The sequence below is a fragment of the Orcinus orca genome, chromosome X (assembly GCF_937001465.1).
Source record: "Orcinus orca chromosome X, mOrcOrc1.1, whole genome shotgun sequence".
In the NCBI taxonomy this organism is placed as follows: domain Eukaryota; kingdom Metazoa; phylum Chordata; class Mammalia; order Artiodactyla; family Delphinidae; genus Orcinus; species Orcinus orca.
Window position 1 is genome coordinate 8138266 of NC_064580.1, and position 14783 is coordinate 8153048.

The 14783-nt window shown below is 44.6% G+C and overlaps 1 protein-coding gene and 1 pseudogene across 5 annotated transcripts in view; one reads left to right on the forward strand and one right to left on the reverse strand.

Annotated features, from left to right (window-relative positions):
* Nucleotides 1-14783, reverse strand: part of MID1 (midline 1) — a 677015-nt gene that overhangs the window by 213211 nt on the left and 449021 nt on the right. The window lies entirely within an intron of this gene.
* On the forward strand, nt 944-1936 carry LOC101284051 (60S ribosomal protein L23a-like; annotated as a pseudogene).

Below are 14783 nucleotides of genomic sequence, written 5' to 3' on the forward strand. Positions count from 1 at the left end.
ACCACACACTAAGAGGTCTCAGTTAAACCTTAAATTAAAAAGTGGATACGTGCACTAGAGAGACATGCTATTTCATCCAATAAAACCCACCAGGAGGTATTTACGCTGAGTAAAAAGGGAGGAAACGAAAGGGTCCTGTATCTGTCATGGTCCAGTGATGCAGCAGGTCCTCTTGAAGATAAGGCCAGTTTATGGTTTGTATATGGGAAATTGGAACACATCTCTCTGACGCCCAAACCGGTGCTCTTTCCAGCACGATGCTGCCCCCTAGTCCAGACCCACCTCCCAAAGCATCACACTGCACCTTCGAGATAAGCTAGGAGTTTACCATCACATGTGAAAACAAACTGAAGCACTTTCATGATTTGTATTTACCTTGAATGGTTCTCTAAATTTAGACTGTGTTCACCTGATCATTTGTAGTTAGGGAGTAAAAAATATATATATGTCTATTGATAGGAGATTCCTCATTGAGAAAAGTGTCGCTGTTTGTGCCGTGAAGGGCAGGATGTAGCTTTTAGAGCTATTTCTTTAGGACTGTGAATGAGGTTTCCCTTCTCGATTCAAAAGTCCCCAGTGGATTTCCCGATGGAATACATTCCTGTGATTCATTTCCACAGTTAGGAATGCAGTCCATGAAGTGTTTGTGTTTTTTTTTCCCCTCACTCAAAGCTAATTTGTACATTAATGCTTTAACCATTGATTTCATTAGCAACACATAGTATCTGTAGATCTCTGTGAATTGATTTTCATCACTCTCAGGGCATCCAAAGGTCTCAAGTGTAAGGACAAGCGCCTCCTATAAGAAAAAGATAAAGCAGAAACTAGCACACCATTGTAAAGCAATTATACTCCAATAAAGATGTTAAAAAAAAAAGAAAAAGAGGCTGAGGGCTTGCACGCATTAACCTTGTGCTAACAAAACATGCACTGGTACGCCTTCCTTATGCTCGAACGGCCAATCACTCATCCAGCAACTATTTATTGAGTGACTACTATGTGCCAGGCGGTGTTCCAGGCGGTGGAGGGGCAGGCAGACAGGTGCAGACAGGCTGAAGCCTGCCTGAGCATGCCTGTCAGTGAAGGGAGCCAGAGATCAGTCAACAAATAAATGTAAAGTGGGTCTGATGGTGAGAGAGGTAAAAGGGCAGGGAGTACTGGTGGGCTTGGGAAGTTGATATTTTAGAGGGTGATATTTGAGCAAAGCTCTAAGGAAGGAAAAAAGCCCTTTTCACGAAGATGGCGCCGAGGGCGAAGAAGCAAGTCCCTGCCCCTCCCAAAGCCGAAGCCAAAGCAAAGGCTTTGAAGGCCAAGAAAGCAGTGTTGAAAGGCGTCCACAGCCACAAAAAAAAGAAGATCCGGACATCACCCACCTTCCGACGGCCCAAAACACTGCGGCTCAGGAGGCAGCCCACATATCCTCGGAAGAGCGCTCCTAGGAGAAACAAGCTCGACCGCTATGCCATCATCAAGTTCCCCCTCACCATCGAGTCAGCCATGAAGAAAACAGAAGACAGCAACACAGCGGTGTTCACTGTGGATGTCAAGGCCAACAGGCACCAAATCAAACAGGCTGTGAAGAAGCTCTATGACACTGACGTGGCTAAGGTCAACGCCCCGATCAGGCCTGATGGAGAGAAGAGGCATATGTTCGACTGGCTCCTGACTATGACGCTTTGGATGTTGCCAACCAAATTGGGGTCATCTAAACTGAGTCCAGCTGACTAATTCTAAATAGAAAAGTTTTCACTATTAAAGAAAAAAATTCTAAGGGAGGGAGAGGAAGCAAGACTTTCAGCCTTGACGATGGACGGGGCAGGGTCATCCAGGCAGAGGGAACAGCGACTGCAGAAGCTCTGAGGTCAGGGCAAAGGAAGGATGACAGCAGTAGGAGCTGGGGTCTCAGGAATGTGTCTGAATGTGTGTGTGTGTGTGTGTGTGTGTGTGTGTGTGTGTTGGGGGGCAGTGTTTGTAGGTCATGTCGGGTCTAGCAGATTATGGGAAGAGCTTTGGGTTTCCCGTGGAGCAAGACGGGGAGGCGTGGACGATCTGGAGCCGAGGAGTGACTTTTTAGAGTTCAGTGTGACTGCTGGGAGGACAGCAGCCTGTTAGACACAAGGAAAGTCGCTGACGAGGCTCTTGTGGTCACCCAGGTAAGCGATGGTGGTGGAAGGTATAACGGTGGAGGTGGGGAGACCTGGCTAGATTCTGCATGGTGATCGTAAAGATAGAGCCAGTGTGATCTGCAGACAGAGTGAATGTATCAGATAAACAGAGGAGACTAGGATAACTTCCAAGTTCTTTGCTGGAACTGCTGGAAAAATGAAGTCCCCATTGACTGAGATGGGAACGCAGTCAGGGGAGCTGTTGGAAGGAGGGGCCACCTCTCTGCCTCAGACTCCTGTGGGAGGGGGAGTCTGGAGGCAGTGGAAGATGGTCCAGAAAGAAAGCAGGTCCAGGGATATATGAAGGAAGCCAAAACGTTTATGCTACACATGGAAAAAACCACTGCCCATAAGTACTTGGTTTCTTAATCCCAATCAACACAGTATAGCACACTGGCTAAGAGCACTGATTCTGAAAACAGCCTCAGTCCAACTATCAACTCGGACACTTACTAACTGTGACTATGGCCCATCTGCTTATTCTCCCTCAAAGTCATTGTGATTTGAATGAGGCGACTTGTTTACAGTTAATGTTATTTAACTTTTACTGAGTGTTTACTACATGCCAAGTGCTTGTGAGCACGCTGAATTCTCCTTTGCCCCGAGGAGAACAGGCACTCATATCACCATCCCCACTTTCTGAGAGAAAACTGACGCACAGAGAGGCAAAGTGTCTCACCAAGGTCACAAAGCTAAGACGCCACAGATCCTGGTTTATGTACTCAGGCTGACTAGCCCCTGAAAACCTGCTCTTAATCACAGAACTCTGAGAATGCAGCACATAGCAATCACCCACAAATCGTGGCTTGTATTACAATGAGGGGACTACCGAAACAATGAAAACACCCAATGGTCAGTTTGTACGACTCCACTTGGAATCGTCATGTGGCTCAGTTTCTACCGGGCCTCACTGTCTCCAGCTGCATTTTGGGTACAAAGCCTGTGTTCTTCTGTCCATGGAATGCACAGATATGCTGAAGGCTTTGCTGAGAAAATCAGGACAAAGCATTCATCGTTGGAAAGTTCCCTTTAAAAGCCTCCTACACTGTTGGTGGGAATGTAAATTGGTGCAGCCACTATGGAAAACGATATGCAGGTTCCTCAAAAACCTAAAAATAGAGCTACCGTATGATCCAGCAATCCCACCCCTGGTCATACATCCAGAAGAGACAAAAACTCTAATTCAAAAAGATACATGCACCCCAATGTTCACAGCAGCACTACTTACAATAGTGAAGACATGGAAGCAACCTAAGTGCCCATCAACAGGTGAATGGATGAAGAAGAGGTGGTACATATATATACAGTGGAATACTACTCAGCCATAAAAAAGAATGAAACAATCCCATATGCAGCAACATGGATGGACCTAGAGATTATCATCCTAAGTGATGTAAGGCAGACAGAGAAAAACAAATATGATATGATATTACTTATATGTGGAATCTAAAAAATAATACAAATGAACCCATATACAAAACAGAAATAGACTCACAGACATAGAAAGGAACTTATGGTTACCTAAGGGGAAAGGGAGGGGAGGGATAAATTAAGAGTATGGGATTAACAGATACACACTACTATATATAAACTAGATAAGCAACAAGGTTTTAGTGTATAACACAGGGAACACTATTCAATATCTTGTAATAACCTCTAATGGAAAATAATCTGGAAAAAATTATATACCTGAATTACTTTGCTGTATACCTGAAACTAACACAACATTGTAAAGCAACTATACTTCAATTAAAAAAAAGTTCCCTTTAGGGCTTCCCTGGTGGCGCAGTGGTTGAGAGTCCGCCTGCCGATGCAGGGGACACGGGTTCGTGCCCCGGTCCGGGAAGATCCCACATGCCGCGGAGCTGCTGGGCCCGTGAGCCATGGCCGCTGAGCCTGCGCGTCCGGAGCCTGTGCTCCACAACGGGAGAGGCCGCAACAGTGAGAGGCCCACGTCCCGCAAAAAAAAAAAAAAAAAAAAAGTTCCCTTTAAAAACACCCAAGGCACAGGAGTCCTTAAGAGTCAGAAAACCCATCACAAGTGTGCAAATGTTGGTTTCTCACTGTTATTAATGACATTCAAGACTGTAACTTACTTGTGTGCTCCAGATATGGACTAGGAAACAATCGCTCAGATACACGGGCAAGTAGCTCCAGGGTAGGCAATGACCTTCAGACGCTCTCAGAGTTCTGTCCTCTCTCCAGATCTTGGAGGTCTGGCTTCAGCCCCAAAGTGCTTGCAGATGGGCCTGTCCTGCACCTCTGCACCTTATTTCTTCCAATTATAGTTTCTATAACCAGTTTTCATTTTATTGAGGGCATGTTTCCAGATGTGTTTTTAAAGTAATCAGTGCTACTAATAAAAGACAACATGACCCCTGAAGCTGCTGGCAAATATATTCCATCACCAAATGTACTATTTTAAGGCTCATGTGTCTGAAAAAGCCTAACTGGACTATGTCATACCTATTTTTTTTTGTTGCGTATCTCGGGCAAGTCACACTCTCTGTGTGTCAGTGTCCTTACTTGTACGACGAAAGCATGAGTTGTCTTGTCTGCCCACTGAAATCACCTGGAGGAGATTTAAAAGCTACTGGTACTTGTCTTTCTCTTTCTGGCTTACTTCACCTAGTATGATCATCTCTAGTTGTATCCATGTTGCTGCAAATGGCATTATTGCATTCTTTTTTACGGCTGAGTAGTATTCCACTGTGTATATATGCACCACCTCTTCTTCATCCACTCATCTGTCGATGGACATTTAGGTTGTTGCCTTGTCTTGGCTATTGTGAATAGTGCTGCTATGAACATACAAGTACCATACGATACCACTTTCATGTAGAATCTAAAATACAACACAAATGAACCTAAGAAACAGAATCAGGGACACAGAGAACAGACTGGTGGTTGCCAAGGGGGAGGGGGGTGGAGGAGGGACGGAGTGGGAGGTTGGGATTAGCAGATGTAAGCTTTTTTTTTTTTTTTTTTTCCTTTGCTGTACGCGGGCCTCTCGCTGTTGTGGCTTCTCCTGTTGCGGAGCACAGGCTCCGGACGCGCAGGCTCAGCGGCCATGGGTCATAGGCCCAGCCGCTCCGCAGCATGTGGGATCTTCCCAGACCGGGGCACGAACCCGTGTTCCCTGCATTGGCAGGCGGACTCCCAACCACCATGCCACCAGGGAAGCCCAGATGTGAGCTTTTATATAGAGAATGGATAAACAACAAGGTCCTACTGTATAGCACAGGGAACTATATTCAATATCCTATGATAAACCATAATGGAAAAGAATATAAAAAAAAGAATGTATATATATGTTAACTGAATCACTTTGCTGTACAGCGGTAATTAACACAACATTGTAAATCAACTATACTTCAATTTAAAATAAAAAGATATTGGTGACTGGGTCCTACCCCCAGAGAGTCTGATTTAATGGATCTGGGCTGGGCTTGGGCAGAGAGATTGTTAAAGAGCTCCCCTAGGGAATTAGAATGAGCAGTGGGGAACCAGAGGTCTGTCTAGAACAGTGGTTCTCAAATTCAAACAGGCATCAGAATCTCCCCGAGCGATCGTTAAAACACAATTACAGGGCCCCGCCTCAGAGTTTCTGATTCAGCAAAGTCTGGGGTGTGGCCTGGAAATTTGCATTTCTGCCTAGTTCCCAGGTGGGGCCGATGGCACTGCTTTAGGAAGCACTTCTCTAGATCAGCACCCTTCTCCAAACTCCCGCCCTCTGGCCAAATCCTACCCACCACCTGTTATTGGACGGTCTACCAGCTGAGGATGGTTTTTAACATTTTCAAATGGTTGAAAAGAAAATCAAAAGAATTCTGTTTCCTGTCATGTGAAAAGTATATGAAATCCATATTCAGTGTCCATATATAAAGTTTTATTGGAAGGCAGCCACAAATCATTAAACCAAGCTCGGGGCCTTGCGTGAGTGCATTGCTACGTACAAAGCCAGGCCTGAATGACATCGGCTACTGCAAGCTCCAAGCCTGATGTGTTTACCGTCTGAAGCAGGTCAGAATAGGCCACCCCCAAATATACCACTTTGGCATCAGGATTATTTTGGGCTGAAGGCAACTGAGAACCAAGAGATGTAGGCAGAGTTCTCCGTCCTCCTCTTACCTGTCTAAAATCGGCATAAATTTCCCTCTGTGTAAGGTCTCTCCTACCCCACCCCCTTCACCAGGGAGACGAGAGTGACTCTTATCATGGAAGACAGAGTGTTAACACCAAGATGAGTGTGCACAGACTGCACGAAAATAGCCCTTATCTTCTAGGGGTCCCTCCACATCTCTCCTAGTCACTTCCTCACATTTTATTGTTCCTTGAAGCCCAAACCCTCCTTTCTTTGTGAAAAGGGTACATAAGCCCTCGAGTCTAACTGCTTCTTTCAGTTTTATTCCTTTTCTGTGAACTCCAGTGCACGTAAGTGTTGTTAGCACTGTGTGTGCCATTTATCCTGTTAATCTGGCTTTTGCTAGTTTAACTCGCAGGCCCCAATGAATAAACCTAAGAGAGTACAGGAAAACTTTTTCCTTCCTGACACTCCTTACCCAGGAGATGGGAAAAGGTGAAGTTCGCAGGCTCTCAGTCCTACAGCACCCCTTTACCATACCTCAGTTTGTCATCAGACATGATCAAAAGCCCCACTCCTGGGCTTCCCTGGTGGCGCAGTGGTTGAGAGTCCGCCTGCCGATGCAGGGGACACGGGTTCGTGCCCCAGTCCGGGAGGATCCCACATGCCGCGGAGCGGCTGGGCCCGTGAGCCATGGCCGCTGAGCCTGCGCGTCCGGAGCCTGTGCTCCGCAACGGGAGAGGCCACAGCAGTGAGAGGCCCGCTTACCGCAAAAAAAAAAAAAAAAAAAAAAGGCCCACTCCTGACTTTTCCTCGCAGCCTACGTCGTAAAACGCGACCGAATAAAGGCCACTCCATCAGAGAGAGCCTCCTGGAAACAGGACGACTTAAGTCAGGTCACCTCACAATAGAAAGATTGTGGACGTTTACATGATCTTGTGTCCTTTCTGAAGGTAACAAATACCCGTGAAATGACCACCAGAGATCCAGATGCAGCAGAAACCTCAGGCTCATACCCATCGCGTATGCTAACGAAGGCTCCTTCTAAACTATGGTAGGCATGCTATGGCCAGGAGGAAGAGGGGGTCTGCTATTTCTTCTTAAATATCTGAAACCCGAAGTTATTTCATGGCATTTGAATAAAAAAATCCCATATGTAAGAACCCTTTGGTGATAAAGAAGGCATGAAAACACATTCTACTGGCAATAAGCACCTACGTTGTAAGACTTTCTCAAAAGCCCCTTCTCCTCCTGACTCATGCCCCTAATTTAAACCCAAGTAATACCATCCACGGTTAACTAATATGGTTTTATTTCTCCCTGTTTCTCTGAAACGATGTGTATCTTTTCAGGTAACTATTCCCTTGACAAAGAGGTTGCTATGGATACATTTTTTTTTTAATTGAGCGCTGGTATTTTAAAGCCTGTGCAATTTAGTGAAGTCTACCTGGCCTGAGGGTTATACGCATTTAAGTGCCTGTCTTTAACGTTCACAATTTTATCTTAATACAGCTGCTCTGTGCCTTTGACATGTGGTGTTCAGGAGGGGCTGGAGATGGCGTGGGAGTTCCTTAAGGAAAAACCAGTAAGACAAATATCACACGACCCACCTAACTGCAGTTGAATAAGTGGATGTTTCACTTGCCTGGACTTTGTCTGTTCTCGGCACGTTTAATAATGAGTCACGCTATGCATTTGCAAGGCGCCCAGGGCCCAGGGCCACGTGATGACTTTCTGTGCCTAAGTCCGTCGTCTTTGTTCAGACAGGCCGCTAATGCATCCCACGAAGCTGACCTAATGCTACTTCAGTGGGTCTCTTTTTCTTCCGCGGCTCAGCTTAAATGTGATATTCAGGAAATCGATTGTCAGGCACGCAAATCGAGAGAAAAGTATGCCACATTAAATCATGATGGTTTAATAAGGCTTTACTCATCGGCAAAAGACTTCTGGTTCTCTCAGTTGAGGCAAGACAAAAAGCGGAACCCGCCACAGACAAGGACTCTAGCACTTTCGCTGGCGTTCCACCTTTGCGGAAGCGTTTAGTGAAACAGGACCCAATTTGCATATTGTGGCTGTCACTATTCTACCTGAAAATATAAGCGACTAGGTATCCTACTTTACTCATGAACTTACTAGGTGAGGATCTCTACCATTATGATTACACTTGAGGGGAAACAGCAAACACTTCTATGAATATAATGGCACCAAACACTCAGGAATGCTTCCTGGTACCTCAAGAATTTCTTTTCAGAGCAAAAGAAATCTTGAAACTTTCATCTGTTACTAAAAATAGAAATTAATAAAATACGTATTCATTTTCCTTCAAGTTCAATTGGTTTTCTTCTGTAATCTATAGAAAAGGAAGCACATGTAAGAAGACGTATACTTAAATGACACCCTTTTCAATCAGACGTGGAATCTTGCCAAAAAAAAGGTCTAGAATTAAAGAATTGCAGTGTTGAAATTCTCCAGATCATCTATACACTGATGACTTTGCCTGCCACAGAACTATTAATTTGGTATTTGTCAGGGCTGTAAAACTTTACATCTTTATGTAGTAACTTACTCTCATGAAGTACACTAATTAGGGTGACATGTAACAATAACATAAAATCAGTTGCTTTCCATGGGCTGATGGGTGTCTACCACAATCGTGCCTTAGCTCAAGAAGGCTGAAAGCAATTTCACATGAAGAAACTAGTTTCATTCTTCAATTAACAATTGAAATCAGTGCTTAGCTGTCCAAGATTAAATACCAAATACATTACAGGCACCGAAAGCATTTTTAATCCTTCGTCCTTAACTACAGATACTCCTTTGTTTAATTTTTGGTTTGCTTTGTTAGATAAAGAAAAAGACTTAAAGGAGAAAGAGATTTAAAAAATAAAACAGAGGGAACAGCATGAAAGCAACTATACAATGTTGGTAAAATGTGGGAGGATAGAAACCATGTGCAAGTATGTATTGTGGAATAAAGTTTTTAAAAAAAAACTTCAGAAATCTTCTTTGAAGAGACGGTACCAGAGGAAAAAACTGATGAAAAATTAGCAGGTGCCGGTAGGAAAGCCTTGCCCAGTTCTCTTTTACTTAAACGAAAGAGAACAAGATGAAGAGTTTAAAAATAGAGAGAAAGGCAAAACAGTAGAGTTTTTGTCTTCCTCAGTTCCTCCTCTTTACTGTCATTAATCAACTCCTCCAGCAGCTGACCACCAGGGAACTGCGCTGAGTGAGGGCAATTCAAAGCAATCGAAGCCAAATCTGTCCTTACAGGTGGCCCCATTGGGATTTGGCCCCGGAGTGAAAGGAGGATAATGACCTCAGAGCAGCCTCTGGTGGCTGAATGTCAAAAGCTCAAGAAGTCAGAGGCCACCTTACTGGTGTTCTTGAGATTCTGTGCAAATGGAAGCTACTAGCTAAACAACTTCCGGGCAGTAACCCAGAATTGACTTGGTGGAAATTGAAATTGATTCACTAGTCTCAAAGACTCTCACAGATGATGGGGAGATTAGATGCTGACAAATTGGGCTATTCTGACAAGAGGTAGAGTTTTCCTTATGTTTGCTCACCAACTACATTAGGAACTTGGGATTAAAATACACACACTACTATACGCAAAACAGATAACCAAAAAGGACCTACTGTATAGCACAGGGAAATCTACTCACTATTCTGTAATAACCTATATGGTTAAGGAACGTGAAAAGGAATGGATACATGTGTATGTATAACTGACTCACTTTGCTGTACACCTGAAACTAACACAACATTGTAAATCAACTATACTCCAATAAAATTAAAAAAATAAAGTGTTAAATACAAAATTACCTCCAACGTTCCTAGTATTTCAAATAAAGGATGAACCAGCGGTGACTGACACTCGAAATTTTAATTTTAATTTTAAGCAATGGATGTTTTTAAGCAATCCAGATATTTTCAATTCTTGAAAAGCTCTGTGTCTGTAGGAGGGAGTGAGTGAGTGTGTGCGCGCAGAGATCTGTCCATTAGAAGCATTTGGGTGCATTTTCTTGTCACAGCTGGAAAACATCTGTTTAGGACAGAGGCTCATAAATTCCATCTGGTAGGTTCCCATTGAGCTATCTCATCTGGGATGTTTCCAAGGGCCCCTTTTCAAAATCTTGAACCTTACAGTGTCACCTGTGTCAACTGTCATGTCCCAAAGAGTGCTGCCATCTGTGGTATCCTGTTTCTGAGCACATCACATTTACACAGCAGGTTAGAAGGTTTTGTTCAAAAAGAGATGTTTTACGTTCTCAAAAAAGGCTTGAAGGTTTCCAACAGCTAAGGTGAATATTCAAACACATATTTTAAAACTGGTTTCAATAGGGGTCAGCTTTACTTACTGTTAGCAAGAAACCAGCAGTTTCCCAGGACTGCTAGAAGCCATGGAATTCTCGTAAGACTACGTCAGCCTGACCAAAAACCCAGGGTAAATTCTGTGCGTACAGTGTTGAAACTATAAAGCCCACTTATTGCTCATTCCCAAATAAGTATCCCAGTTCAATCAAATATCACCATTTGAACGATCTGGGCTTGCCAAAACCGGGTAAGATGGTCCTTTGGACACAAGTTCACCATCTTCTTAAGTCTGCTGGCTTTCCAAATAAAGTCTCTATTCCTTGCCCCCCACCCCCCAAAGAATGATCTGGGCTCCTAATTAGTGCCCCCAAATTAGACAGCATCTGTTTAAAAGTACACGGAATTGGGCTTCCCTGGTGGCGCAGTGGTTGAGAGTCCGCCTGCCGATGCAGGGGACACGGGTTCGTGACCCGGTCCGGGAAGATCCCACGTGCCGTGGAGCGGCTGGGCCCGTGAGTCATGACCGCTGAGCCTGCGCGTCCGGAGCCTGTGCTCCGCAACGGGAGAGGCCGCAACAGTGAGAGGCCCGCGGACCGCAAAAAAATAAATAAATAAAAAATAAAAAAATAAAAGTACACGGAATGAATAGTAATGTACCAATGTTAATTTCTTAGTCCCGATGAACGTACCATGGCAAAGTAAGATGTTAACATTAGGGGAAGCTAAAGACTTCCCTGGTGGTCCAGTGGTTAAGACTCCGCGTTCCCAAAGCAGCGGGCCTGGGTTTGATCCCTGGTCAGGGAACTAGATCCCGCATGCATGTCGCAACTAAGAGCCTGCATGATGCGATCAAGAGTCTGCATGCTGCAACCTAAACAAAACAAACAAACAAAAGCTCCTGCATGCCCCAGTGAAAACCTGCACGTGGCAACAAAGATCCCATGTGCCGCGACTAAGACCCAGCACAGCCTAATAACTAAATAAATATTTTTAAAAAATTAGAGGAATCTGGGTGAAGGGTATGTAGGAACTCTCTATGCTATCTTTGCAACTTTTCTGTAAATTTAAAAATGTTCTGAAATCAAAAGTTTATTCTTTAGAAAGTACAGAAATTAATATGGGCGTATACACTGAGGGGAAGTGGTAAAGGATGGCCAAAATTCTCTCACAGGAAAAAGGATTACTAATAGGCAATCATTTATTGTTGCTTGTTATGTACCGGGCACTAAACTATATACCTTAACATTAAGTCATTAAAATGGTGCCCTTTAAGCACACTGATAAAGGAATACTGTTGCCTACGCTGATTAACAAGAGAACCAGTTCTTAAGGAAAAAATCCCAGACATGCGATGTTTAGACTTCAGGAGGAGAACCTTCCTTTATCCTTCCTCTCTGTTATCTCCCTGTTTTCTCCTTCCCTGGGGTTTTAGGCCCACTTCAAACCCTATCTTTATTCCTTCCCTCCATGACATTTCTTTGTTATTACTCATATGCTATTACTCAATTGTGCAGAATAATTGAACGTCCAATTATTTCAATAGTCAAATATTTGAATTTAGAGACAGTAAAAACCAATACTCAAATATTTAAACTTGCAGATTTCTAATACATATTATTTTCCATATGAGAAAGCAAGGATGTGGTCGACGTGTTCACCCTAGTTAGAGCCAACCTCGGTCTGGTCACGAGGCCCCATTGTGAATCCTCTGGACTTGAGTTCCTCTTCAGCATTTGTCGAGTAACCTAATTAGTATCTCAGCTATTCTTAGCTCCAGAACAGGGTCCGAAGTTCCCATGACAGTCCCACAGCACAATTTCAAGTGTGACACAAAAACATTATTCCCTTCCATACTCAGAAAGTGAAAGATACACAGATTACAAGCGTCAACAGTAGGTCTCCAAAGCCCAGTTTCCTTTTAGGCCTCTCTTGCCTTCCTTGTAATTCCACTGAGACTCACTGTCTTTATCACTCTTTTTTTTTTTTTTTTCCGGTACGCGGGCCTCTCACTGCTGTGGCCTCTCCCGTTGCGGAGCACAGGCTCCGGACGCGCAGGCTCAGTGGCCATGGCTCACGGGCCCAGCCGCTCCGCGGCATGTGGCATCTTCCCGGACCGGGGCACGAACCCGTGTCCCCTGCATCGGCAGGCGGACTCTCAACCACTGCGCCACCAGGGAAGCCCTGTATCACTCATTTAACTATTGATTCTATTCTAGCTTGCATTAGCTTCTCTGTTGTTACTCTCATTATTGAAGGCAGACATCTCTTTTGAACTTCTTCCCAGACTTTATGGGTACGACTACAAGGCACCTTGCTCTCAGGCTTTTTAACTACAGCAAGTATGGAGGTGAGGCAGTGCCGTGTGGCTGAAAGCCCCAGGGAACAGGTAGCCAGGAACGTTGTCTCCAATTCTTTCTGCCACCAGCAAGCTTTGTGTATCCCAGGGCAACCTGGTTCACTTCTCAGAGCCTCAAAGTCCTCAGGGGAGCAGCGAGGGGTTGGACTTGACTCAGATAAACCACTAGGGTTTACCGAGCACCGTGCTGGACGCCTCTTGGGCACCATGTCATTCCTCTCATTGCCCCCTCTTCCTCCAGCCCCTGCCATGGTGACCATTTCTACATGGGCTTCAACCAGTTTCCCTTGCGTGTAACAGATGGTGTCTTGCCTCCGGGTATACCAAGGGCCTCTCGATTCCTGCCTAAGGGCTTTTCTGACTGGGCATGGGACTCCTGTATCTCAGCTTTTCTGGACGCACAACTGGAAGTACAGGGAGCCAACTCTCACAGGGCCACACAAGACTGCTGGGGCACGGGAGCCTCTTGTCCCACAGATGAGTTCTGAGACGCACTTGATAAGCTCCTCAAAACACTCCCTGGGATAAATCTCCTTTGCCCATGGGAGAAGCGAACTTGATAATGCCCTTGGCCCAGCCTTCCCACTATCTCTGTGACTCCCCCGTCACACAGTGTTGCCCCCTGAGACCACTTCCAATACAGACTTCCTGCAAGTACACTGCGCGTCAGGATCCGCTCTGGGGGGTATCTAGGCTAAGACAACAGCCTACTCTACATCAGACATTGTCATCCTTTACTGCTCTAAATTTGGATTGTTCTGCAATTACTTGCTGGAAGACTTCAGTTCTGCCCAGTGGTTCATATAATGAGAACAGGCTGGGAAGAGGCTGAGTGGCCAGGATAACTGAAAATTACTTCCAGCTTTCTGCCTGACTTCGAGAGGCCACCGGGCATAAGGTTCTGGTACAGTCCCAGGGTGTATTTGGCTACATCACGTGGTGACCTAATATAAGTGGAAAGGAAATATAACAGAGAGTAATTTAAACAGAAATAGGCTAATGAGAAAGACCCAGAAACGGCTCTGCTCTCTTCCAGTCCCTGATGTTCAGCAAAATGTTAAAGGAAGGACATTTCCACCTGCGTTTCTGCTCAAAACGGAAGTTTTTAAGTTCAGGAGAAAATTGTCTAAAAAAACACATTTTTGCAAGTTGCCAGAAAATGAGAGAAGTATGTCATCTCTCCCTTTAGAAGAGAACGAAGGGACATTAACCCTTGTTGCAAGGGGAGGGAGAGTATATTTGGTAAATCAAGTTTGGAAAATAAGTTATGCAGGCTCTCTCTTTTCTAGATGGCAAGTTTCCCCTGAACCTTGAAAATAATATATATTGTGATTCTTTGAGAGGGAGACTCAGAAAGCAGCATTTCCCTAATTTATTTTTCCACAGGTCATTTTCCAGGACAAGAAGGTGTGGAATAGGCTTAGAGAAATGAAAAGAAGGCTGTCTTTTTTGGCATGATTTGAATGTCTTAATTGGACGATGTAATAGGTAAATACTTGAGGCTTCTTCTCTCACTATGATCTTGATATAATACTACTGGATAAGATGTACAAATGACCTGGGCTTTGTCTGGTGAATTAGGGTTTATACGGCATTGCCTCACCTTACCTGCACCCTTTAATCTAAACAACAATCTGGGAGGTAGGCAGAATAGGGATCCTTACTATTTAGTAGAGGACGTCAACGTTCAGCATTTGCCTACGTTTACTTCTTTTTATTATGTTTTTAATTTTTGGCTGCGATGGGTCTTCGTTGCTGTGCGCGGGCTTTCTCTAGTTGCAGCAAGTGGGGGCTGCTCTTCGTTGTGGTGCGCAGGCTTCTCATTGCAGTGCCTTCTCTTGTTGCAGAGCACGGGCTCTAG